Genomic DNA, 23,508 nt, shown 5'->3' on the forward strand with positions numbered 1-23,508 from the left:
GTCCCCAGTTTTAAACTGTTTTGAAACAGCTGTTGGCTTTTTCAAAAATTGTTTAAGTAGGGATCTACTGCTTTCTTCGTAAACACTACAAATGCCTTCTGCCAAGTGGATTTACCGAGCAGAAACAGAGTTTCTCTTTTGTGGGAAAACATGAAATGTTTGCAAAGTCAGGTGAGGTGTTTAATTATCTTTTCCTTAGTTTGCTCTTCCACAAGCGATCACCAGGAGATTGCTGGCAGTCGATTCTGCGAAGGATTCCATAGTGTAGTGGTTGTCACGTTTGCCGCATGCGAAAGGTCCCCAGTTCGAAACTTGGTGGTAACAGCTGGTGGCTTTTTCCAAAATTGCTTAAGTAGGGATCTGTTGCTTTCTTCGTCAACACTACAAAGGCCTTCTGCCAAGCCGAGTTAAAAGAACGGTGGATCGTAATAAAGTTTCTGTAGTGTAGTGGTCATCACGTTCGCCTAACACGCGAAAGGTCCTCGGTTCGAAACCGAGCAGAAACAGAGTTTCTCTTTTGTGGGTAAACATGAACTGTTTGCAAAGTCAGGGGAGGGATTTGGTTATCTTTTCCTTTATTCGTTTTACAGCAAGCGATCACCAGGAGATTGCTGGCTGTGTACTTTTGCAAGTTTCCATAGTGTAGTGGTTATCACGTTCGCCTCACACGCGAAAGGTCCCCAGTTCGAAACTGGGTGGAAACAGGTACTGGCTTTTTCCAAATTTGCTTAAGCCAGGCTCTGCTGCATTCTTAGTCAACACTACAAAGGCCTCTTCTGCCAAGTAGTGTTAAAAGAAGAGAGGCTCCCCGTCAGGTTTCTGTAGTGGTCCTCACGTTCGCTTTACACACGAAAGGTCCTCTGTTTCAAACTGAGCGGAAACAGCTTTTTGCCTTGGACGTAAAACATTAATTGTTTGCATCGTCAGACGAGAGATTTAGTAATCTTTTCCTTTATAGGTTTTTCAACAAGCGATCACCACAAGATTGCTGGCTGTCTTCTCTGCACAAGTTTCTGTAGTGTAATGGTTATCACATTCACCTCACATACGAAAGGTCCCCAGTTTAAAACTGTGCTGATACAGCTGTTGGCTTTTTCCAAAATTGTTTAAGTGGGGATCTACTGCTTTCTTCGTAAACAATACAATTGCCTTCTGCCAAGTGGATTTACCGAACAGAGACAGTGTTTCTCTTTTGTGGGAAAACATGAAATGTTTGCAAAGTCAGGTGAGGTGTTTAATTATCTTTTCCTTAGTTCGCTCTTCTACAAGCGATCACCAGGAGATTGCTGGCAGTCATCTCTGCACGGGATTCCATAGTGTAGTGGTTGTCACGTTCGCCTCATGCGAAAGGTCCCCAGTTCGAAACTGGGTGGCAACAGCTGGTGGCTTTTTCCAAAATTGCTTAAATAGGGATCTGTTGCTTTCTTCGTCAACACTACAAAGGCCTTCTGCCAAGCCGAGTTAAAAGAACGGTGGGTCGTAATAAAGTTTCTGTAGTGTAGTGGTCATCACGTTCGCCTAACACGCGAAAGGTCCTCGGTTCGAAACCGAGCAGAAACAGAGTTTCTCTTTTGTGGGTAAACATGAACTGTTTGCAAAGTCAGGGGAGGGATTTAGTTATCTTTTCCTTTATTCGTTTTACAGCAAGCGATCACCAGGAGATTGCTGGCTGTGTACTTTTGCAAGTTTCCATAGTGTAGTGGTTATCACGTTCGCCTCACACGCGAAAGGTCCCCAGTTCGAAACTGGGTGGAAACAGGTACTGGCTTTTTCCAAATTTGCTTAAGCCAGGCTCTGCTGCAATCTTAGTCAACACTACAAAGGCCTCTTCTGCCAAGTAGTGTTAAAAGAAGAGAGGCTCCCCGTCAGGTTTCTGTAGTGGTCATCACGTTTGCTTTACACGCGAAAGGTCCTCGGTTCCAAACTGAGCGGAAACAGCTTTTTGCCTAGGACGTAAAACATTAATTGTTTGCATCGTCAGACGAGAGATTTAGTAATCTTTTCCTTTATAGGTTTTTCAACAAGCGATCACCACGAGATTGCTGGCTGTCTTCTTTGCACAAGTTTCTGTAGTGTAATGGTTATCACGTTCACCTCACACACAAAAGGTCCCCAGTTTTAAACTGTTTTGAAACAGCTGTTGGCTTTTTCAAAAATTGTTTAAGTAGGGATCTACTGCTTTCTTCGTAAACACTACAAATGCCTTCTGCCAAGTGGATTTACCGAGCAGAAACAGAGTTTCTCTTTTGTGGGAAAACATGAAATGTTTGCAAAGTCAGGTGAGGTGTTTAATTATCTTTTCCTTAGTTTGCTCTTCCACAAGCGATCACCAGGAGATTGCTGGCAGTCGATTCTGCGAAGGATTCCATAGTGTAGTGGTTGTCACGTTTGCCGCATGCGAAAGGTCCCCAGTTCGAAACTTGGTGGTAACAGCTGGTGGCTTTTTCCAAAATTGCTTAAGTAGGGATCTGTTGCTTTCTTCGTCAACACTACAAAGGCCTTCTGCCAAGCCGAGTTAAAAGAACGGTGGATCGTAATAAAGTTTCTGTAGTGTAGTGGTCATCACGTTCGCCTAACACGCGAAAGGTCCTCGGTTCGAAACCGAGCCGAAACAGTGTTTCTCCTTCGTGGGTAAACATGAACTGTTTGCAAAGTCAGGGGAGGGATTTAGTTATCTTTCCTTTATTCGTTTTACAGCAAGCGATAACCAGGAGATTGCTGGCTGTGTACTTTTTGCAAGTTTCCATAGTGTAGTGGTTATCACGTTCGCCTTACACGCGAAAGGTCCCCAGTTCGAAACTGGGTGGAAACAGCTACTGGCTTTTTCCAAATTTGCTTAAGCCAGGCTCTGCTGCATTCTTAGTCAACACTACAAAGGCCTCTTCTGCCAAGTAGTGTTAAAAGAAGAGAGGCTCCCCGTCAGGTTTCTGTAGTGGTCCTCACGTTCGCTTTACACACGAAAGGTCCTCTGTTTCAAACTGAGCGGAAACAGCTTTTTGCCTTGGACGTAAAACATTAATTGTTTGCATCGTCAGACGAGAGATTTAGTAATCTTTTCCTTTATAGGTTTTTCAACAAGCGATCACCACAAGATTGCTGGCTGTCTTCTCTGCACAAGTTTCTGTAGTGTAATGGTTATCACATTCACCTCACATACGAAAGGTCCCCAGTTTAAAACTGTGCTGATACAACTGTTGGCTTTTTCCAAAATTGTTTAAGTGGGGATCTACTGCTTTCTTCGTAAACAATACAATTGCCTTCTGCCAAGTGGATTTACCGAACAGAGACAGTGTTTCTCTTTTGTGGGAAAACATGAAATGTTTGCAAAGTCAGATGAGGTGTTTAATTATCTTTTCCTTAGTTCGCTCTTCTACAAGCGATCACCAGGAGATTGCTGGCAGTCATCTCTGCACGGGATTCCATAGTGTAGTGGTTGTCACGTTCGCCTCATGCGAAAGGTCCCCAGTTCGAAACTGGGTGGCAACAGCTGGTGGCTTTTTCCAAAATTGCTTAAATAGGGATCTGTTGCTTTCTTCGTCAACACTACAAAGGCCTTCTGCCAAGCCGAGTTAAAAGAACGGTGGGTCGTAATAAAGTTTCTGTAGTGTAGTGGTCATCACGTTCGCCTAACACGCGAAAGGTCCTCGGTTCGAAACCGAGCAGAAACAGAGTTCCTCTTTTGTGGGTAAACATGAACTGTTTGCAAAGTCAGGGGAGGGATTTGGTTATCTTTTCCTTTATTCGTTTTACAGCAAGCGATCACCAGGAGATTGCTGGCTGTGTACTTTTGCAAGTTTCCATAGTGTAGTGGTTATCACGTTCGCCTCACACGCGAAAGGTCCCCAGTTCGAAACTGGGTGGAAACAGGTACTGGCTTTTTCCAAATTTGCTTAAGCCAGGCTCTGCTGCATTCTTAGTCAACACTACAAAGGCCTCTTCTGCCAAGTAGTGTTAAAAGAAGAGAGGCTCCCCGTCAGGTTTCTGTAGTGGTCCTCACGTTCGCTTTACACACGAAAGGTCCTCTGTTTCAAACTGAGCGGAAACAGCTTTTTGCCTTGGACGTAAAACATTAATTGTTTGCATCGTCAGACGAGAGATTTAGTAATCTTTTCCTTTATAGGTTTTTCAACAAGCGATCACCACAAGATTGCTGGCTGTCTTCTCTGCACAAGTTTCTGTAGTGTAATGGTTATCACATTCACCTCACATACGAAAGGTCCCCAGTTTAAAACTGTGCTGATACAGCTGTTGGCTTTTTCCAAAATTGTTTAAGTGGGGATCTACTGCTTTCTTCGTAAACAATACAATTGCCTTCTGCCAAGTGGATTTACCGAACAGAGACAGTGTTTCTCTTTTGTGGGAAAACATGAAATGTTTGCAAAGTCAGGTGAGGTGTTTAATTATCTTTTCCTTAGTTCGCTCTTCTACAAGCGATCACCAGGAGATTGCTGGCAGTCATCTCTGCACGGGATTCCATAGTGTAGTGGTTGTCACGTTCGCCTCATGCGAAAGGTCCCCAGTTCGAAACTGGGTGGCAACAGCTGGTGGCTTTTTCCAAAATTGCTTAAATAGGGATCTGTTGCTTTCTTCGTCAACACTACAAAGGCCTTCTGCCAAGCCGAGTTAAAAGAACGGTGGGTCGTAATAAAGTTTCTGTAGTGTAGTGGTCATCACGTTCGCCTAACACGCGAAAGGTCCTCGGTTCGAAACCGAGCAGAAACAGAGTTTCTCTTTTGTGGGTAAACATGAACTGTTTGCAAAGTCAGGGGAGGGATTTAGTTATCTTTTCCTTTATTCGTTTTACAGCAAGCGATCACCAGGAGATTGCTGGCTGTGTACTTTTGCAAGTTTCCATAGTGTAGTGGTTATCACGTTCGCCTCACACGCGAAAGGTCCCCAGTTCGAAACTGGGTGGAAACAGGTACTGGCTTTTTCCAAATTTGCTTAAGCCAGGCTCTGCTGCATTCTTAGTCAACACTACAAAGGCCTCTTCTGCCAAGTAGTGTTAAAAGAAGAGAGGCTCCCCGTCAGGTTTCTGTAGTGGTCATCACGTTTGCTTTACACGCGAAAGGTCCTAGGTTCCAAACTGAGCGGAAACAGCTTTTTGCCTAGGACGTAAAACATTAATTGTTTGCATCGTCAGACGAGAGATTTAGTAATCTTTTCCTTTATAGGTTTTTCAACAAGCGATCACCACGAGATTGCTGGCTGTCTTCTTTGCACAAGTTTCTGTAGTGTAATGGTTATCACGTTCACCTCACACACAAAAGGTCCCCAGTTTTAAACTGTTTTGAAACAGCTGTTGGCTTTTTCCAAAATTGTTTAAGTAGGGATCTACTGCTTTCTTCGTAAACACTACAAATGCCTTCTGCCAAGTGGATTTACCGAGCAGAAACAGAGTTTCTCTTTTGTGGGAAAACATGAAATGTTTGCAAAGTCAGGTGAGGTGTTTAATTATCTTTTCCTTAGTTCGCTCTTCTACAAGCGATCACCAGGAGATTGCTGGCAGTCATCTCTGCACGGGATTCCATAGTGTAGTGGTTGTCACGTTCGCCTCATGCGAAAGGTCCCCAGTTCGAAACTGGGTGGCAACAGCTGGTGGCTTTTTCCAAAATTGCTTAAGTAGGGATCTGTTGCTTTCTTCGTCAACACTACAAAGGCCTTCTGCCAAGCCGAGTTAAAAGAACGGTGGATCGTAATAAAGTTTCTGTAGTGTAGTGGTCATCACGTTCACCTAACACGCGAAAGGTCCTCGGTTCGAAACCGAGCAGAAACAGTGTTTCTCCTTCGTGGGTAAACATGAACTGTTTGCAAAGTCAGGGGAGGGATTTAGTTAACTTTCCTTTATTCGTTTTACAGCAAGCGATGACCAGGAGATTGCTGGCTGTGCACTTTTTGCAAGTTTCCATAGTGTAGTGGTTATCACGTTCGCCTTACACGCGAAAGGTCCCCAGTTCGAAACTGGGTGGAAACAGCTACTGGCTTTTTCCAAATTTGCTTAAGCCAGGCTCTGCTGCATTCTTAGTCAACACTACAAAGGCCTCTTCTGCCAAGTAGTGTTAAAAGAAGAGAGGCTCCCCGTCAGGTTTCTGTAGTGGTCCTCACGTTCGCTTTACACACGAAAGGTCCTCTGTTTCAAACTGAGCGGAAACAGCTTTTTGCCTTGGACGTAAAACATTAATTGTTTGCATCGTCAGACGAGAGATTTAGTAATCTTTTCCTTTATAGGTTTTTCAACAAGCGATCACCACAAGATTGCTGGCTGTCTTCTCTGCACAAGTTTCTGTAGTGTAATGGTTATCACATTCACCTCACATACGAAAGGTCCCCAGTTTAAAACTGTGCTGATACAGCTGTTGGCTTTTTCCAAAATTGTTTAAGTGGGGATCTACTGCTTTCTTCGTAAACAATACAATTGCCTTCTGCCAAGTGGATTTACCGAACAGAGACAGTGTTTCTCTTTTGTGGGAAAACATGAAATGTTTGCAAAGTCAGGTGAGGTGTTTAATTATCTTTTCCTTAGTTCGCTCTTCTACAAGCGATCACCAGGAGATTGCTGGCAGTCATCTCTGCACGGGATTCCATAGTGTAGTGGTTGTCACGTTCGCCTCATGCGAAAGGTCCCCAGTTCGAAACTGGGTGGCAACAGCTGGTGGCTTTTTCCAAAATTGCTTAAATAGGGATCTGTTGCTTTCTTCGTCAACACTACAAAGGCCTTCTGCCAAGCCGAGTTAAAAGAACGGTGGATCGTAATAAAGTTTCTGTAGTGTAGTGGTCATCACGTTCGCCTAACACGCGAAAGGTCCTCGGTTCGAAACCGAGCAGAAACAGTGTTTCTCCTTCGTGGGTAAACATGAACTGTTTGCAAAGTCAGGGGAGGGATTTAGTTATCTTTCCTTTATTCGTTTTACAGCAAGCGATGACCAGGAGATTGCTGGCTGTGCACTTTTTGCAAGTTTCCATAGTGTAGTGGTTATCACGTTCGCCTTACACGCGAAAGGTCCCCAGTTCGAAACTGGGTGGAAACAGCTACTGGCTTTTTCCAAATTTGCTTAAGCCAGGCTCTGCTGCATTCTTAGTCAACACTACAAAGGCCTCTTCTGCCAAGTAGTGTTAAAAGAAGAGAGGCTCCCCGTCAGGTTTCTGTAGTGGTCCTCACGTTCGCTTTACACACGAAAGGTCCTCTGTTTCAAACTGAGCGGAAACAGCTTTTTGCCTTGGACGTAAAACATTAATTGTTTGCATCGTCAGACGAGAGATTTAGTAATCTTTTCCTTTATAGGTTTTTCAACAAGCGATCACCACAAGATTGCTGGCTGTCTTCTCTGCACAAGTTTCTGTAGTGTAATGGTTATCACATTCACCTCACATACGAAAGGTCCCCAGTTTAAAACTGTGCTGATACAGCTGTTGGCTTTTTCCAAAATTGTTTAAGTGGGGATCTACTGCTTTCTTCGTAAACAATACAATTGCCTTCTGCCAAGTGGATTTACCGAACAGAGACAGTGTTTCTCTTTTGTGGGAAAACATGAAATGTTTGCAAAGTCAGGTGAGGTGTTTAATTATCTTTTCCTTAGTTCGCTCTTCTACAAGCGATCACCAGGAGATTGCTGGCAGTCATCTCTGCACGGGATTCCATAGTGTAGTGGTTGTCACGTTCGCCTCATGTGAAAGGTCCCCAGTTCGAAACTGGGTGGCAACAGCTGGTGGCTTTTTCCAAAATTGCTTAAATAGGGATCTGTTGCTTTCTTCGTCAACACTACAAAGGCCTTCTGCCAAGCCGAGTTAAAAGAACGGTGGGTTGTAATAAAGTTTCTGTAGTGTAGTGGTCATCACGTTCGCCTAACACGCGAAAGGTCCTCGGTTCGAAACCGAGCAGAAACAGAGTTTCTCTTTTGTGGGTAAACATGAACTGTTTGCAAAGTCAGGGGAGGGATTTAGTTATCTTTTCCTTTATTCGTTTTACAGCAAGCGATCACCAGGAGATTGCTGGCTGTGTACTTTTGCAAGTTTCCATAGTGTAGTGGTTATCACGTTCGCCTCACACACGAAAGGTCCCCAGTTCGAAACTGGGTGGAAACAGGTACTGGCTTTTTCCAAATTTGCTTAAGCCAGGCTCTGCTGCATTCTTAGTCAACACTACAAAGGCCTCTTCTGCCAAGTAGTGTTAAAAGAAGAGAGGCTCCCCGTCAGGTTTCTGTAGTGGTCCTCACGTTCGCTTTACACACGAAAGGTCCTCTGTTTCAAACTGAGCGGAAACAGCTTTTTGCCTTGGACGTAAAACATTAATTGTTTGCATCGTCAGACGAGAGATTTAGTAATCTTTTCCTTTATAGGTTTTTCAACAAGCGATCACCACAAGATTGCTGGCTGTCTTCTCTGCACAAGTTTCTGTAGTGTAATGGTTATCACATTCACCTCACATACGAAAGGTCCCCAGTTTAAAACTGTGCTGATACAGCTGTTGGCTTTTTCCAAAATTGTTTAAGTGGGGATCTACTGCTTTCTTCGTAAACAATACAATTGCCTTCTGCCAAGTGGATTTACCGAACAGAGACAGTGTTTCTCTTTTGTGGGAAAACATGAAATGTTTGCAAAGTCAGGTGAGGTGTTTAATTATCTTTTCCTTAGTTCGCTCTTCTACAAGCGATCACCAGGAGATTGCTGGCAGTCATCTCTGCACGGGATTCCATAGTGTAGTGGTTGTCACGTTCGCCTCATGCGAAAGGTCCCCAGTTCGAAACTGGGTGGCAACAGCTGGTGGCTTTTTCCAAAATTGCTTAAATAGGGATCTGTTGCTTTCTTCGTCAACGCTACAAAGGCCTTCTGCCAAGCCGAGTTAAAAGAACGGTGGGTCGTCATAAAGTTTCTGTAGTGTAGTGGTCATCGCGTTCGCCTAACACGCGAAAGGTCCTCGGTTCGAAACCGAGCAGAAACAGAGTTTCTCTTTTGTGGGTAAACATGAACTGTTTGCAAAGTCAGGGGAGGGATTTAGTTATCTTTTCCTTTATTCGTTTTACAGCAAGCGATCACCAGGAGATTGCTGGCTGTGTACTTTTGCAAGTTTCCATAGTGTAGTGGTTATCACGTTCGCCTCACACACGAAAGGTCCCCAGTTCGAAACTGGGTGGAAACAGGTACTGGCTTTTTCCAAATTTGCTTAAGCCAGGCTCTGCTGCAATCTTAGTCAACACTACAAAGGCCTCTTCTGCCAAGTAGTGTTAAAAGAAGAGAGGCTCCCCGTCAGGTTTCTGTAGTGGTCATCACGTTTGCTTTACACGCGAAAGGTCCTCGGTTCCAAACTGAGCGGAAACAGCTTTTTGCCTAGGACGTAAAACATTAATTGTTTGCATCGTCAGACGAGAGATTTAGTAATCTTTTCCTTTATAGGTTTTTCAACAAGCGATCACTGGCTGTCTTCTTTGCACAAGTTTCTGTAGTGTAATGGTTATCACGTTCACCTCACACACAAAAGGTCCCCAGTTTTAAACTGTTTTGAAACAGCTGTTGGCTTTTTCCAAAATTGTTTAAGTAGGGATCTACTGCTTTCTTCGTAAACACTACAAATGCCTTCTGCCAAGTGGATTTACCGAGCAGAAACAGAGTTTCTCTTTTGTGGGAAAACATGAAATGTTTGCAAAGTCAGGTGAGGTGTTTAATTATCTTTTCCTTAGTTTGCTCTTCCACAAGCGATCACCAGGAGATTGCTGGCAGTCGATTCTGCGAAGGATTCCATAGTGTAGTGGTTGTCACGTTTGCCGCATGCGAAAGGTCCCCAGTTCGAAACTTGGTGGTAACAGCTGGTGGCATTTTCCAAAATTGCTTAAGTAGGGATCTGTTGCTTTCTTCGTCAACACTACAAAGGCCTTCTGCAAAGCCGAGTTAAAAGAACGGTGGATCGTAATAAAGTTTCTGTAGTGTAGTGGTCATCACGTTCGCCTAACACGCGAAAGGTCCTCGGTTCGAAACCGAGCAGAAACAGTGTTTCTCCTTCGTGGGTAAACATGAACTGTTTGCAAAGTCAGGGGAGGGATTTAGTTATCTTTCCTTTATTCGTTTTACAGCAAGCGATGACCAGGAGATTGCTGGCTGTGTACTTTTTGCAAGTTTCCATAGTGTAGTGGTTATCACGTTCGCCTTACACGCGAAAGGTCCCCAGTTCGAAACTGGGTGGAAACAGCTACTGGCTTTTTCCAAATTTGCTTAAGCCAGGCTCTGCTGCATTCTTAGTCAACACTACAAAGGCCTCTTCTGCCAAGTAGTGTTAAAAGAAGAGAGGCTCCCCGTCAGGTTTCTGTAGTGGTCCTCACGTTCGCTTTACACACGAAAGGTCCTCTGTTTCAAACTGAGCGGAAACAGCTTTTTGCCTTGGACGTAAAACATTAATTGTTTGCATCGTCAGACGAGAGATTTAGTAATCTTTTCCTTTATAGGTTTTTCAACAAGCGATCACCACAAGATTGCTGGCTGTCTTTTCTGCACAAGTTTCTGTAGTGTAATGGTTATCACATTCACCTCACATACGAAAGGTCCCCAGTTTAAAATTGTGCTGATACAGCTGTTGGCTTTTTCCAAAATTGTTTAAGTGGGGATCTACTGCTTTCTTCGTAAACAATACAATTGCCTTCTGCCAAGTGGATTTACCGAACAGAGACAGTGTTTCTCTTTTGTGGGAAAACATGAAATGTTTGCAAAGTCAGGTGAGGTGTTTAATTATCTTTTCCTTAGTTCGCTCTTCTACAAGCGATCACCAGGAGATTGCTGGCAGTCATCTCTGCACGGGATTCCATAGTGTAGTGGTTGTCACGTTCGCCTCATGCGAAAGGTCCCCAGTTCGAAACTGGGTGGCAACAGCTGGTGGCTTTTTCCAAAATTGCTTAAATAGGGATCTGTTGCTTTCTTCGTCAACACTACAAAGGCCTTCTGCCAAGCCGAGTTAAAAGAACGGTGGGTCGTAATAAAGTTTCTGTAGTGTAGTGGTCATCACGTTCGCCTAACACGCGAAAGGTCCTCGGTTCGAAACCGAGCAGAAACAGAGTTTCTCTTTTGTGGGTAAACATGAACTGTTTGCAAAGTCAGGGGAGGGATTTAGTTATCTTTTCCTTTATTCGTTTTACAGCAAGCGATCACCAGGAGATTGCTGGCTGTGTACTTTTGCAAGTTTCCATAGTGTAGTGGTTATCACGTTCGCCTCACACGCGAAAGGTCCCCAGTTCGAAACTGGGTGGAAACAGGTACTGGCTTTTTCCAAATTTGCTTAAGCCAGGCTCTGCTGCATTCTTAGTCAACACTACAAAGGCCTCTTCTGCCAAGTAGTGTTAAAAGAAGAGAGGCTCCCCGTCAGGTTTCTGTAGTGGTCATCACGTTTGCTTTACACGCGAAAGGTCCTAGGTTCCAAACTGAGCGGAAACAGCTTTTTGCCTAGGACGTAAAACATTAATTGTTTGCATCGTCAGACGAGAGATTTAGTAATCTTTTCCTTTATAGGTTTTTCAACAAGCGATCACCACGAGATTGCTGGCTGTCTTCTTTGCACAAGTTTCTGTAGTGTAATGGTTATCACGTTCACCTCACACACAAAAGGTCCCCAGTTTTAAACTGTTTTGAAACAGCTGTTGGCTTTTTCCAAAATTGTTTAAGTAGGGATCTACTGCTTTCTTCGTAAACACTACAAATGCCTTCTGCCAAGTGGATTTACCGAGCAGAAACAGAGTTTCTCTTTTGTGGGAAAACATGAAATGTTTGCAAAGTCAGGTGAGGTGTTTAATTATCTTTTCCTTAGTTCGCTCTTCTACAAGCGATCACCAGGAGATTGCTGGCAGTCATCTCTGCACGGGATTCCATAGTGTAGTGGTTGTCACGTTCGCCTCATGCGAAAGGTCCCCAGTTCGAAACTGGGTGGCAACAGCTGGTGGCTTTTTCCAAAATTGCTTAAGTAGGGATCTGTTGCTTTCTTCGTCAACACTACAAAGGCCTTCTGCCAAGCCGAGTTAAAAGAACGGTGGATCGTAATAAAGTTTCTGTAGTGTAGTGGTCATCACGTTCACCTAACACGCGAAAGGTCCTCGGTTCGAAACCGAGCAGAAACAGTGTTTCTCCTTCGTGGGTAAACATGAACTGTTTGCAAAGTCAGGGGAGGGATTTAGTTAACTTTCCTTTATTCGTTTTACAGCAAGCGATGACCAGGAGATTGCTGGCTGTGCACTTTTTGCAAGTTTCCATAGTGTAGTGGTTATCACGTTCGCCTTACACGCGAAAGGTCCCCAGTTCGAAACTGGGTGGAAACAGCTACTGGCTTTTTCCAAATTTGCTTAAGCCAGGCTCTGCTGCATTCTTAGTCAACACTACAAAGGCCTCTTCTGCCAAGTAGTGTTAAAAGAAGAGAGGCTCCCCGTCAGGTTTCTGTAGTGGTCCTCACGTTCGCTTTACACACGAAAGGTCCTCTGTTTCAAACTGAGCGGAAACAGCTTTTTGCCTTGGACGTAAAACATTAATTGTTTGCATCGTCAGACGAGAGATTTAGTAATCTTTTCCTTTATAGGTTTTTCAACAAGCGATCACCACAAGATTGCTGGCTGTCTTCTCTGCACAAGTTTCTGTAGTGTAATGGTTATCACATTCACCTCACATACGAAAGGTCCCCAGTTTAAAACTGTGCTGATACAGCTGTTGGCTTTTTCCAAAATTGTTTAAGTGGGGATCTACTGCTTTCTTCGTAAACAATACAATTGCCTTCTGCCAAGTGGATTTACCGAACAGAGACAGTGTTTCTCTTTTGTGGGAAAACATGAAATGTTTGCAAAGTCAGGTGAGGTGTTTAATTATCTTTTCCTTAGTTCGCTCTTCTACAAGCGATCACCAGGAGATTGCTGGCAGTCATCTCTGCACGGGATTCCATAGTGTAGTGGTTGTCACGTTCGCCTCATGCGAAAGGTCCCCAGTTCGAAACTGGGTGGCAACAGCTGGTGGCTTTTTCCAAAATTGCTTAAATAGGGATCTGTTGCTTTCTTCGTCAACACTACAAAGGCCTTCTGCCAAGCCGAGTTAAAAGAACGGTGGATCGTAATAAAGTTTCTGTAGTGTAGTGGTCATCACGTTCGCCTAACACGCGAAAGGTCCTCGGTTCGAAACCGAGCAGAAACAGTGTTTCTCCTTCGTGGGTAAACATGAACTGTTTGCAAAGTCAGGGGAGGGATTTAGTTATCTTTCCTTTATTCGTTTTACAGCAAGCGATGACCAGGAGATTGCTGGCTGTGCACTTTTTGCAAGTTTCCATAGTGTAGTGGTTATCACGTTCGCCTTACACGCGAAAGGTCCCCAGTTCGAAACTGGGTGGAAACAGCTACTGGCTTTTTCCAAATTTGCTTAAGCCAGGCTCTGCTGCATTCTTAGTCAACACTACAAAGGCCTCTTCTGCCAAGTAGTGTTAAAAGAAGAGAGGCTCCCCGTCAGGTTTCTGTAGTGGTCCTCACGTTCGCTTTACACACGAAAGGTCCTCTGTTTCAAACTGAGCGGAAACAGCTTTTTGCCTTGGACGTAAAACATTAATTGTTTGCATCGTCAGACGAGAGATTTAGTAATCTTTTCCTTTATAGGTTTTTCAACAAGCGATCACCACAAGATTGCTGGCTGTCTTCTCTGCACAAGTTTCTGTAGTGTAATGGTTATCACATTCACCTCACATACGAAAGGTCCCCAGTTTAAAACTGTGCTGATACAGCTGTTGGCTTTTTCCAAAATTGTTTAAGTGGGGATCTACTGCTTTCTTCGTAAACAATACAATTGCCTTCTGCCAAGTGGATTTACCGAACAGAGACAGTGTTTCTCTTTTGTGGGAAAACATGAAATGTTTGCAAAGTCAGGTGAGGTGTTTAATTATCTTTTCCTTAGTTCGCTCTTCTACAAGCGATCACCAGGAGATTGCTGGCAGTCATCTCTGCACGGGATTCCATAGTGTAGTGGTTGTCACGTTCGCCTCATGTGAAAGGTCCCCAGTTCGAAACTGGGTGGCAACAGCTGGTGGCTTTTTCCAAAATTGCTTAAATAGGGATCTGTTGCTTTCTTCGTCAACACTACAAAGGCCTTCTGCCAAGCCGAGTTAAAAGAACGGTGGGTTGTAATAAAGTTTCTGTAGTGTAGTGGTCATCACGTTCGCCTAACACGCGAAAGGTCCTCGGTTCGAAACCGAGCAGAAACAGAGTTTCTCTTTTGTGGGTAAACATGAACTGTTTGCAAAGTCAGGGGAGGGATTTAGTTATCTTTTCCTTTATTCGTTTTACAGCAAGCGATCACCAGGAGATTGCTGGCTGTGTACTTTTGCAAGTTTCCATAGTGTAGTGGTTATCACGTTCGCCTCACACACGAAAGGTCCCCAGTTCGAAACTGGGTGGAAACAGGTACTGGCTTTTTCCAAATTTGCTTAAGCCAGGCTCTGCTGCATTCTTAGTCAACACTACAAAGGCCTCTTCTGCCAAGTAGTGTTAAAAGAAGAGAGGCTCCCCGTCAGGTTTCTGTAGTGGTCCTCACGTTCGCTTTACACACGAAAGGTCCTCTGTTTCAAACTGAGCGGAAACAGCTTTTTGCCTTGGACGTAAAACATTAATTGTTTGCATCGTCAGACGAGAGATTTAGTAATCTTTTCCTTTATAGGTTTTTCAACAAGCGATCACCACAAGATTGCTGGCTGTCTTCTCTGCACAAGTTTCTGTAGTGTAATGGTTATCACATTCACCTCACATACGAAAGGTCCCCAGTTTAAAACTGTGCTGATACAGCTGTTGGCTTTTTCCAAAATTGTTTAAGTGGGGATCTACTGCTTTCTTCGTAAACAATACAATTGCCTTCTGCCAAGTGGATTTACCGAACAGAGACAGTGTTTCTCTTTTGTGGGAAAACATGAAATGTTTGCAAAGTCAGGTGAGGTGTTTAATTATCTTTTCCTTAGTTCGCTCTTCTACAAGCGATCACCAGGAGATTGCTGGCAGTCATCTCTGCACGGGATTCCATAGTGTAGTGGTTGTCACGTTCGCCTCATGCGAAAGGTCCCCAGTTCGAAACTGGGTGGCAACAGCTGGTGGCTTTTTCCAAAATTGCTTAAATAGGGATCTGTTGCTTTCTTCGTCAACGCTACAAAGGCCTTCTGCCAAGCCGAGTTAAAAGAACGGTGGGTCGTCATAAAGTTTCTGTAGTGTAGTGGTCATCGCGTTCGCCTAACACGCGAAAGGTCCTCGGTTCGAAACCGAGCAGAAACAGAGTTTCTCTTTTGTGGGTAAACATGAACTGTTTGCAAAGTCAGGGGAGGGATTTAGTTATCTTTTCCTTTATTCGTTTTACAGCAAGCGATCACCAGGAGATTGCTGGCTGTGTACTTTTGCAAGTTTCCATAGTGTAGTGGTTATCACGTTCGCCTCACACACGAAAGGTCCCCAGTTCGAAACTGGGTGGAAACAGGTACTGGCTTTTTCCAAATTTGCTTAAGCCAGGCTCTGCTGCAATCTTAGTCAACACTACAAAGGCCTCTTCTGCCAAGTAGTGTTAAAAGAAGAGAGGCTCCCCGTCAGGTTTCTGTAGTGGTCATCACGTTTGCTTTACACGCGAAAGGTCCTCGGTTCCAAACTGAGCGGAAACAGCTTTTTGCCTAGGACGTAAAACATTAATTGTTTGCATCGTCAGACGAGAGATTTAGTAATCTTTTCCTTTATAGGTTTTTCAACAAGCGATCACTGGCTGTCTTCTTTGCACAAGTTTCTGTAGTGTAATGGTTATCACGTTCACCTCACACACAAAAGGTCCCCAGTTTTAAACTGTTTTGAAACAGCTGTTGGCTTTTTCCAAAATTGTTTAAGTAGGGATCTACTGCTTTCTTCGTAAACACTACAAATGCCTTCTGCCAAGTGGATTTACCGAGCAGAAACAGAGTTTCTCTTTTGTGGGAAAACATGAAATGTTTGCAAAGTCAGGTGAGGTGTTTAATTATCTTTTCCTTAGTTTGCTCTTCCACAAGCGATCACCAGGAGATTGCTGGCAGTCGATTCTGCGAAGGATTCCATAGTGTAGTGGTTGTCACGTTTGCCGCATGCGAAAGGTCCCCAGTTCGAAACTTGGTGGTAACAGCTGGTGGCATTTTCCAAAATTGCTTAAGTAGGGATCTGTTGCTTTCTTCGTCAACACTACAAAGGCCTTCTGCAAAGCCGAGTTAAAAGAACGGTGGATCGTAATAAAGTTTCTGTAGTGTAGTGGTCATCACGTTCGCCTAACACGCGAAAGGTCCTCGGTTCGAAACCGAGCAGAAACAGTGTTTCTCCTTCGTGGGTAAACATGAACTGTTTGCAAAGTCAGGGGAGGGATTTAGTTATCTTTCCTTTATTCGTTTTACAGCAAGCGATGACCAGGAGATTGCTGGCTGTGTACTTTTTGCAAGTTTCCATAGTGTAGTGGTTATCACGTTCGCCTTACACGCGAAAGGTCCCCAGTTCGAAACTGGGTGGAAACAGCTACTGGCTTTTTCCAAATTTGCTTAAGCCAGGCTCTGCTGCATTCTTAGTCAACACTACAAAGGCCTCTTCTGCCAAGTAGTGTTAAAAGAAGAGAGGCTCCCCGTCAGGTTTCTGTAGTGGTCCTCACGTTCGCTTTACACACGAAAGGTCCTCTGTTTCAAACTGAGCGGAAACAGCTTTTTGCCTTGGACGTAAAACATTAATTGTTTGCATCGTCAGACGAGAGATTTAGTAATCTTTTCCTTTATAGGTTTTTCAACAAGCGATCACCACAAGATTGCTGGCTGTCTTTTCTGCACAAGTTTCTGTAGTGTAATGGTTATCACATTCACCTCACATACGAAAGGTCCCCAGTTTAAAATTGTGCTGATACAGCTGTTGGCTTTTTCCAAAATTGTTTAAGTGGGGATCTACTGCTTTCTTCGTAAACAATACAATTGCCTTCTGCCAAGTGGATTTACCGAACAGAGACAGTGTTTCTCTTTTGTGGGAAAACATGAAATGTTTGCAAAGTCAGGTGAGGTGTTTAATTATCTTTTCCTTAGTTCGCTCTTCTACAAGCGATCACCAGGAGATTGCTGGCAGTCATCTCTGCACGGGATTCCATAGTGTAGTGGTTGTCACGTTCGCCTCATGCGAAAGGTCCCCAGTTCGAAACTGGGTGGCAACAGCTGGAGGCTTTTTCCAAAATTGCTTAAATAGGGATCTGTTGCTTTCTTCGTCAACACTACAAAGGCCTTCTGCCAAGCCGAGTTAAAAGAACGGTGGGTCGTAATAAAGTTTCTGTAGTGTAGTGGTCATCACGTTCGCCTAACACGCGAAAGGTCCTCGGTTCGAAACCGAGCAGAAACAGAGTTTCTCTTTTGTTGGTAAACATGAACTGTTTGCAAAGTCAGGGGAGGGATTTAGTTATCTTTTCCTTTATTCGTTTTACAGCAAGCGATCACCAGGAGATTGCTGGCTGTGTACTTTTGCAAGTTTCCATAGTGTAGTGGTTATCACGTTCGCCTCACACGCGAAAGGTCCCCAGTTCGAAACTGGGTGGAAACAGGTACTGGCTTTTTCCAAATTTGCTTAAGCCAGGCTCTGCTGCATTCTTAGTCAACACTACAAAGGCCTCTTCTGCCAAGTAGTGTTAAAAGAAGAGAGGCTCCCCGTCAGGTTTCTGTAGTGGTCATCACGTTTGCTTTACACGCGAAAGGTCCTCGGTTCCAAACTGAGCGGAAACAGCTTTTTGCCTAGGACGTAAAACATTAATTGTTTGCATCGTCAGACGAGAGATTTAGTAATCTTTTCCTTTATAGGTTTTTCAACAAGCGATCACCACGAGATTGCTGGCTGTCTTCTTTGCACAAGTTTCTGTAGTGTAATGGTTATCACGTTCACCTCACACACAAAAGGTCCCCAGTTTTAAACTGTTTTGAAACAGCTGTTGGCTTTTTCAAAAATTGTTTAAGTAGGGATCTACTGCTTTCTTCGTAAACACTACAAATGCCTTCTGCCAAGTGGATTTACCGAGCAGAAACAGAGTTTCTCTTTTGTGGGAAAACATGAAATGTTTGCAAAGTCAGGTGAGGTGTTTAATTATCTTTTCCTTAGTTTGCTCTTCCACAAGCGATCACCAGGAGATTGCTGGCAGTCGATTCTGCGAAGGATTCCGTAGTGTAGTGGTTGTCACGTTTGCCGCATGCGAAAGGTCCCCAGTTCGAAACTTGGTGGTAACAGCTGGTGGCTTTTTCCAAAATTGCTTAAGTAGGGATCTGTTGCTTTCTTCGTCAACACTACAAAGGCCTTCTGCCAAGCCGAGTTAAAAGAACGGTGAATCGTAATAAAGTTTCTGTAGTGTAGTGGTCATCACGTTCGCCTAACACGCGAAAGGTCCTCGGTTCGAAACCGAGCAGAAACAGTGTTTCTCCTTCGTGGGTAAACATGAACTGTTTGCAAAGTCAGGGGAGGGATTTAGTTATCTTTCCTTTATTCGTTTTACAGCAAGCGATGACCAGGAGATTGCTGGCTGTGTACTTTCTGCAAGTTTCCATAGTGTAGTGGTTATCACGTTCGCCTTACACGCGAAAGGTCCCCAGTTCGAAACTGGGTGGAAACAGCTACTGGCTTTTTCCAAATTTGCTTAAGCCAGGCTCTGCTGCATTCTTAGTCAACACTACAAAGGCCTCTTCTGCCAAGTAGTGTTAAAAGAAGAGAGGCTCCCCGTCAGGTTTCTGTAGTGGTCCTCACGTTCGCTTTACACACGAAAGGTCCTCTGTTTCAAACTGAGCGGAAACAGCTTTTTGCCTTGGACGTAAAACATTAATTGTTTGCATCGTCAGACGAGAGATTTAGTAATCTTTTCCTTTATAGGTTTTTCAACAAGCGATCACCACAAGATTGCTGGCTGTCTTCTCTGCACAAGTTTCTGTAGTGTAATGGTTATCACGTTCACCTCACACACAAAAGGTCCCCAGTTTTAAACTGTTTTGAAACAGCTGTTGGCTTTTTCCAAAATTGTTTAAGTAGGGATCTACTGCTTTCTTCGTAAACACTACAAATGCCTTCTGCCAAGTGGATTTACCGAGCAGAAACAGAGTTTCTCTTTTGTGGGAAAACATGAAATGTTTGCAAAGTCAGGTGAGGTGTTTAATTATCTTTTCCTTAGTTTGCTCTTCCACAAGCGATCACCAGGAGATTGCTGGCAGTCGATTCTGCGAAGGATTCCATAGTGTAGTGGTTGTCACGTTTGCCGCATGCGAAAGGTCCCCAGTTCGAAACTTGGTGGTAACAGCTGGTGGCTTTTTCCAAAATTGCTTAAGTAGGGATCTGTTGCTTTCTTCGTCAACACTACAAAGGCCTTCTGCAAAGCCGAGTTAAAAGAACGGTGGATCGTAATAAAGTTTCTGTAGTGTAGTGGTCATCACGTTCGCCTAACACGCGAAAGGTCCTCGGTTCGAAACCGAGCAGAAACAGTGTTTCTCCTTCATGGGTAAACATGAACTGTTTGCAAAGTCAGGGGAGGGATTTAGATATCTTTCCTTTATTCGTTTTACAGCAAGCGATGACCAGGAGATTGCTGGCTGTGTACTTTTTGCAAGTTTCCATAGTGTAGTGGTTATCACGTTCGCCTTACACGCGAAAGGTCCCCAGTTCGAAACTGGGTGGAAACAGCTACTGGCTTTTTCCAAATTTGCTTAAGCCAGGCTCTGCTGCATTCTTAGTCAACACTACAAAGGCCTCTTCTGCCAAGTAGTGTTAAAAGAAGAGAGGCTCCCCGTCAGGTTTCTGTAGTGGTCCTCACGTTCGCTTTACACACGAAAGGTCCTCTGTTTCAAACTGAGCGGAAACAGCTTTTTGCCTTGGACGTAAAACATTAATTGTTTGCATCGTCAGACGAGAGATTTAGTAATCTTTTCCTTTATAGGTTTTTCAACAAGCGATCACCACAAGATTGCTGGCTGTCTTCTCTGCACAAGTTTCTGTAGTGTAATGGTTATCACATTCACCTCACATACGAAAGGTCCCCAGTTTAAAACTGTGCTGATACAGCTGTTGGCTTTTTCCAAAATTGTTTAAGTGGGGATCTACTGCTTTCTTCGTAAACAATACAATTGCCTTCTGCCAAGTGGATTTACCGAACAGAGACAGTGTTTCTCTTTTGTGGGAAAACATGAAATGTTTGCAAAGTCAGGTGAGGTGTTTAATTATCTTTTCCTTAGTTCGCTCTTCTACAAGCGATCACCAGGAGATTGCTGGAAGTCATCTCTGCACGGGATTCCATAGTGTAGTGGTTGTCACGTTCGCCTCATGTGAAAGGTCCCCAGTTCGAAACTGGGTGGCAACAGCTGGTGGCTTTTTCCAAAATTGCTTAAATAGGGATCTGTTGCTTTCTTCGTCAACACTACAAAGGCCTTCTGCCAAGCCGAGTTAAAAGAACGGTGGGTTGTAATAAAGTTTCTGTAGTGTAGTGGTCATCACGTTCGCCTAACACGCGAAAGGTCCTCGGTTCGAAACCGAGCAGAAACAGAGTTTCTCTTTTGTGGGTAAACATGAACTGTTTGCAAAGTCAGGGGAGGGATTTAGTTATCTTTTCCTTTATTCGTTTTACAGCAAGCGATCACCAGGAGATTGCTGGCTGTGTACTTTTGCAAGTTTCCATAGTGTAGTGGTTATCACGTTCGCCTCACACACGAAAGGTCCCCAGTTCGAAACTGGGTGGAAACAGGTACTAGCTTTTTCCAAATTTGCTTAAGCCAGGCTCTGCTGCATTCTTAGTCAACACTACAAAGGCCTCTTCTGCCAAGTAGTGTTAAAAGAAGAGAGGCTCCCCGTCAGGTTTCTGTAGTGGTCCCCACGTTCGCTTTACACACGAAAGGTCCTCTGTTTCAAACTGAGCGGAAACAGCTTTTTGCCTTGGACGTAAAACATTAATTGTTTGCATCGTCAGACGAGAGATTTAGTAATCTTTTCCTTTATAGGTTTTTCAACAAGCGATCACCACAAGATTGCTGGCTGTCTTCTCTGCACAAGTTTCTGTAGTGTAATGGTTATCACATTCACCTCACATACGAAAGGTCCCCAGTTTAAAACTGTGCTGATACAGCTGTTGGCTTTTTCCAAAATTGTTTAAGTGGGGATCTACTGCTTTCTTCGTAAACAATACAATTGCCTTCTGCCAAGTGGATTTACCGAACAGAGACAGTGTTTCTCTTTTGTGGGAAAACATGAAATGTTTGCAAAGTCAGGTGAGGTGTTTAATTATCTTTTCCTTAGTTCGCTCTTCTACAAGCGATCACCAGGAGATTGCTGGCAGTCATCTCTGCACGGGATTCCATAGTGTAGTGGTTGTCACGTTCGCCTCATGCGAAAGGTCCCCAGTTCGAAACTGGGTGGCAACAGCTGGTGGCTTTTTCCAAAATTGCTTAAATAGGGATCTGTTGCTTTCTTCATCAACGCTACAAAGGCCTTCTGCCAAGCCGAGTTAAAAGAACGGTGGGTCGTCATAAAGTTTCTGTAGTGTAGTGGTCATCGCGTTCGCCTAACACGCGAAAGGTCCTCGGTTCGAAACCGAGCAGAAACAGAGTTTCTCTTTTGTGGGTAAACATGAACTGTTTGCAAAGTCAGGGGAGGGATTTAGTTATCTTTTCCTTTATTCGTTTTACAGCAAGCGATCACCAGGAGATTGCTGGCTGTGTACTTTTGCAAGTTTCCATAGTGTAGTGGTTATCACGTTCGCCTCACACGCGAAAGGTCCCCAGTTCGAAACTGGGTGGAAACAGGTACTGGCTTTTTCCAAATTTGCTTAAGCCAGGCTCTGCTGCAATCTTAGTCAACACTACAAAGGCCTCTTCTGCCAAGTAGTGTTAAAAGAAGAGAGGCTCCCCGTCAGGTTTCTGTAGTGGTCATCACGTTTGCTTTACACGCGAAAGGTCCTCGGTTCCAAACTGAGCGGAAACAGCTTTTTGCCTAGGACGTAAAACATTAATTGTTTGCATCGTCAGACGAGAGATTTAGTAATCTTTTCCTTTATAGGTTTTTCAACAAGCGATCACTGGCTGTCTTCTTTGCACAAGTTTCTGTAGTGTAATGGTTATCACGTTCACCTCACACACAAAAGGTCCCCAGTTTTAAACTGTTTTGAAACAGCTGTTGGCTTTTTCCAAAATTGTTTAAGTAGGGATCTACTGCTTTCTTCGTAAACACTACAAATGCCTTCTGCCAAGTGGATTTACCGAGCAGAAACAGAGTTTCTCTTTTGTGGGAAAACATGAAATGTTTGCAAAGTCAGGTGAGGTGTTTAATTATCTTTTCCTTAGTTTGCTCTTCCACAAGCGATCACCAGGAGATTGCTGGCAGTCGTTTCTGCGAAGGATTCCATAGTGTAGTGGTTGTCACGTTTGCCGCATGCGAAAGGTCCCCAGTTCGAAACTTGGTGGTAACAGCTGGTGGCTTTTTCCAAAATTGCTTAAGTAGGGATCTGTTGCTTTCTTCGTCAACACTACAAAGGCCTTCTGCAAAGCCGAGTTAAAAGAACGGTGGATCGTAATAAAGTTTCTGTAGTGTAGTGGTCATCACGTTCGCCTAACACGCGAAAGGTCCTCGGTTCGAAACCGAGCAGAAACAGTGTTTCTCCTTCGTGGGTAAACATGAACTGTTTGCAAAGTCAGGGGAGGGATTTAGTTATCTTTCCTTTATTCGTTTTACAGCAAGCGATGACCAGGAGATTGCTGGCTGTGTACTTTTTGCAAGTTTCCATAGTGTAGTGGTTATCACGTTCGCCTTACACGCGAAAGGTCCCCAGTTCGAAACTGGGTGGAAACAGCTACTGGCTTTTTCCAAATTTGCTTAAGCCAGGCTCTGCTGCATTCTTAGTCAACACTACAAAGGCCTCTTCTGCCAAGTAGTGTTAAAAGAAGAGAGGCTCCCCGTCAGGTTTCTGTAGTGGTCCTCACGTTCGCTTTACACACGAAAGGTCCTCTGTTTCAAACTGAGCGGAAACAGCTTTTTGCCTTGGACGTAAAACATTAATTGTTTGCATCGTCAGACGAGAGATTTAGTAATCTTTTCCTTTATAGGTTTTTCAACAAGCGATCACCACAAGATTGCTGGCTGTCTTCTCTGCACAAGTTTCTGTAGTGTAATGGTTATCACATTCACCTCACATACGAAAGGTCCCCAGTTTAAAACTGTGCTGATACAGCTGTTGGCTTTTTCCAAAATTGTTTAAGTGGGGATCTACTGCTTTCTTCGTAAACAATACAATTGCCTTCTGCCAAGTGGATTTACCGAACAGAGACAGTGTTTCTCTTTTGTGGGAAAACATGAAATGTTTGCAAAGTCAGGTGAGGTGTTTAATTATCTTTTCCTTAGTTCGCTCTTCTACAAGCGATCACCAGGAGATTGCTGGCAGTCATCTCTGCACGGGATTCCATAGTGTAGTGGTTGTCACGTTCGCCTCATGCGAAAGGTCACCAGTTCGAAACTGGGTGGCAACAGCTGGTGGCTTTTTCCAAAATTGCTTAAA

The 23,508-nt window shown here is 44.0% G+C and overlaps 1 protein-coding gene and 40 non-coding genes across 41 annotated transcripts in view; all 41 read left to right on the forward strand.

The window, feature by feature from the left end:
- ldb2b (LIM domain binding 2b) overlaps positions 1–23,508 on the forward strand; it is a 158,018-nt gene that overhangs the window by 36,762 nt on the left and 97,748 nt on the right. The gene's annotated exons all lie outside the window — the stretch shown is intronic.
- trnav-aac (transfer RNA valine (anticodon AAC)) lies at positions 434–506 on the forward strand. Its single transcript has one exon. It is a non-coding gene; the product is annotated as a tRNA-Val (tRNA).
- On the forward strand, positions 632–704 carry trnav-cac (transfer RNA valine (anticodon CAC)). Its single transcript has one exon. It is a non-coding gene; the product is annotated as a tRNA-Val (tRNA).
- On the forward strand, positions 1,488–1,560 carry trnav-aac (transfer RNA valine (anticodon AAC)). The gene has a single exon. It is a non-coding gene; the product is annotated as a tRNA-Val (tRNA).
- trnav-cac (transfer RNA valine (anticodon CAC)) lies at positions 1,686–1,758 on the forward strand. Its single transcript has one exon. It is a non-coding gene; the product is annotated as a tRNA-Val (tRNA).
- trnav-uac (transfer RNA valine (anticodon UAC)) lies at positions 2,740–2,812 on the forward strand. The gene has a single exon. It is a non-coding gene; the product is annotated as a tRNA-Val (tRNA).
- On the forward strand, positions 3,596–3,668 carry trnav-aac (transfer RNA valine (anticodon AAC)). Its single transcript has one exon. It is a non-coding gene; the product is annotated as a tRNA-Val (tRNA).
- Positions 3,794–3,866, forward strand: trnav-cac (transfer RNA valine (anticodon CAC)). The gene has a single exon. It is a non-coding gene; the product is annotated as a tRNA-Val (tRNA).
- Positions 4,650–4,722, forward strand: trnav-aac (transfer RNA valine (anticodon AAC)). The gene has a single exon. It is a non-coding gene; the product is annotated as a tRNA-Val (tRNA).
- Positions 4,848–4,920, forward strand: trnav-cac (transfer RNA valine (anticodon CAC)). Its single transcript has one exon. It is a non-coding gene; the product is annotated as a tRNA-Val (tRNA).
- Positions 5,902–5,974, forward strand: trnav-uac (transfer RNA valine (anticodon UAC)). Its single transcript has one exon. It is a non-coding gene; the product is annotated as a tRNA-Val (tRNA).
- On the forward strand, positions 6,758–6,830 carry trnav-aac (transfer RNA valine (anticodon AAC)). Its single transcript has one exon. It is a non-coding gene; the product is annotated as a tRNA-Val (tRNA).
- Positions 6,956–7,028, forward strand: trnav-uac (transfer RNA valine (anticodon UAC)). Its single transcript has one exon. It is a non-coding gene; the product is annotated as a tRNA-Val (tRNA).
- Positions 7,812–7,884, forward strand: trnav-aac (transfer RNA valine (anticodon AAC)). Its single transcript has one exon. It is a non-coding gene; the product is annotated as a tRNA-Val (tRNA).
- trnav-aac (transfer RNA valine (anticodon AAC)) lies at positions 8,866–8,938 on the forward strand. Its single transcript has one exon. It is a non-coding gene; the product is annotated as a tRNA-Val (tRNA).
- On the forward strand, positions 9,064–9,136 carry trnav-cac (transfer RNA valine (anticodon CAC)). The gene has a single exon. It is a non-coding gene; the product is annotated as a tRNA-Val (tRNA).
- On the forward strand, positions 9,909–9,981 carry trnav-aac (transfer RNA valine (anticodon AAC)). The gene has a single exon. It is a non-coding gene; the product is annotated as a tRNA-Val (tRNA).
- Positions 10,107–10,179, forward strand: trnav-uac (transfer RNA valine (anticodon UAC)). The gene has a single exon. It is a non-coding gene; the product is annotated as a tRNA-Val (tRNA).
- trnav-aac (transfer RNA valine (anticodon AAC)) lies at positions 10,963–11,035 on the forward strand. The gene has a single exon. It is a non-coding gene; the product is annotated as a tRNA-Val (tRNA).
- trnav-cac (transfer RNA valine (anticodon CAC)) lies at positions 11,161–11,233 on the forward strand. The gene has a single exon. It is a non-coding gene; the product is annotated as a tRNA-Val (tRNA).
- Positions 12,215–12,287, forward strand: trnav-uac (transfer RNA valine (anticodon UAC)). The gene has a single exon. It is a non-coding gene; the product is annotated as a tRNA-Val (tRNA).
- On the forward strand, positions 13,071–13,143 carry trnav-aac (transfer RNA valine (anticodon AAC)). The gene has a single exon. It is a non-coding gene; the product is annotated as a tRNA-Val (tRNA).
- Positions 13,269–13,341, forward strand: trnav-uac (transfer RNA valine (anticodon UAC)). Its single transcript has one exon. It is a non-coding gene; the product is annotated as a tRNA-Val (tRNA).
- Positions 14,125–14,197, forward strand: trnav-aac (transfer RNA valine (anticodon AAC)). Its single transcript has one exon. It is a non-coding gene; the product is annotated as a tRNA-Val (tRNA).
- On the forward strand, positions 14,323–14,395 carry trnav-cac (transfer RNA valine (anticodon CAC)). The gene has a single exon. It is a non-coding gene; the product is annotated as a tRNA-Val (tRNA).
- On the forward strand, positions 15,179–15,251 carry trnav-aac (transfer RNA valine (anticodon AAC)). The gene has a single exon. It is a non-coding gene; the product is annotated as a tRNA-Val (tRNA).
- Positions 15,377–15,449, forward strand: trnav-cac (transfer RNA valine (anticodon CAC)). The gene has a single exon. It is a non-coding gene; the product is annotated as a tRNA-Val (tRNA).
- trnav-aac (transfer RNA valine (anticodon AAC)) lies at positions 16,222–16,294 on the forward strand. Its single transcript has one exon. It is a non-coding gene; the product is annotated as a tRNA-Val (tRNA).
- On the forward strand, positions 16,420–16,492 carry trnav-uac (transfer RNA valine (anticodon UAC)). The gene has a single exon. It is a non-coding gene; the product is annotated as a tRNA-Val (tRNA).
- trnav-aac (transfer RNA valine (anticodon AAC)) lies at positions 17,276–17,348 on the forward strand. Its single transcript has one exon. It is a non-coding gene; the product is annotated as a tRNA-Val (tRNA).
- On the forward strand, positions 17,474–17,546 carry trnav-cac (transfer RNA valine (anticodon CAC)). The gene has a single exon. It is a non-coding gene; the product is annotated as a tRNA-Val (tRNA).
- trnav-aac (transfer RNA valine (anticodon AAC)) lies at positions 18,330–18,402 on the forward strand. Its single transcript has one exon. It is a non-coding gene; the product is annotated as a tRNA-Val (tRNA).
- trnav-uac (transfer RNA valine (anticodon UAC)) lies at positions 18,528–18,600 on the forward strand. Its single transcript has one exon. It is a non-coding gene; the product is annotated as a tRNA-Val (tRNA).
- Positions 19,384–19,456, forward strand: trnav-aac (transfer RNA valine (anticodon AAC)). Its single transcript has one exon. It is a non-coding gene; the product is annotated as a tRNA-Val (tRNA).
- trnav-uac (transfer RNA valine (anticodon UAC)) lies at positions 19,582–19,654 on the forward strand. The gene has a single exon. It is a non-coding gene; the product is annotated as a tRNA-Val (tRNA).
- trnav-aac (transfer RNA valine (anticodon AAC)) lies at positions 20,438–20,510 on the forward strand. Its single transcript has one exon. It is a non-coding gene; the product is annotated as a tRNA-Val (tRNA).
- trnav-cac (transfer RNA valine (anticodon CAC)) lies at positions 20,636–20,708 on the forward strand. Its single transcript has one exon. It is a non-coding gene; the product is annotated as a tRNA-Val (tRNA).
- trnav-aac (transfer RNA valine (anticodon AAC)) lies at positions 21,492–21,564 on the forward strand. The gene has a single exon. It is a non-coding gene; the product is annotated as a tRNA-Val (tRNA).
- Positions 21,690–21,762, forward strand: trnav-cac (transfer RNA valine (anticodon CAC)). Its single transcript has one exon. It is a non-coding gene; the product is annotated as a tRNA-Val (tRNA).
- On the forward strand, positions 22,535–22,607 carry trnav-aac (transfer RNA valine (anticodon AAC)). Its single transcript has one exon. It is a non-coding gene; the product is annotated as a tRNA-Val (tRNA).
- Positions 22,733–22,805, forward strand: trnav-uac (transfer RNA valine (anticodon UAC)). Its single transcript has one exon. It is a non-coding gene; the product is annotated as a tRNA-Val (tRNA).

The sequence above is a fragment of the Garra rufa genome, chromosome 6 (genome assembly GCF_049309525.1).
Source record: "Garra rufa chromosome 6, GarRuf1.0, whole genome shotgun sequence".
NCBI classification, from domain to species: domain Eukaryota; kingdom Metazoa; phylum Chordata; class Actinopteri; order Cypriniformes; family Cyprinidae; genus Garra; species Garra rufa.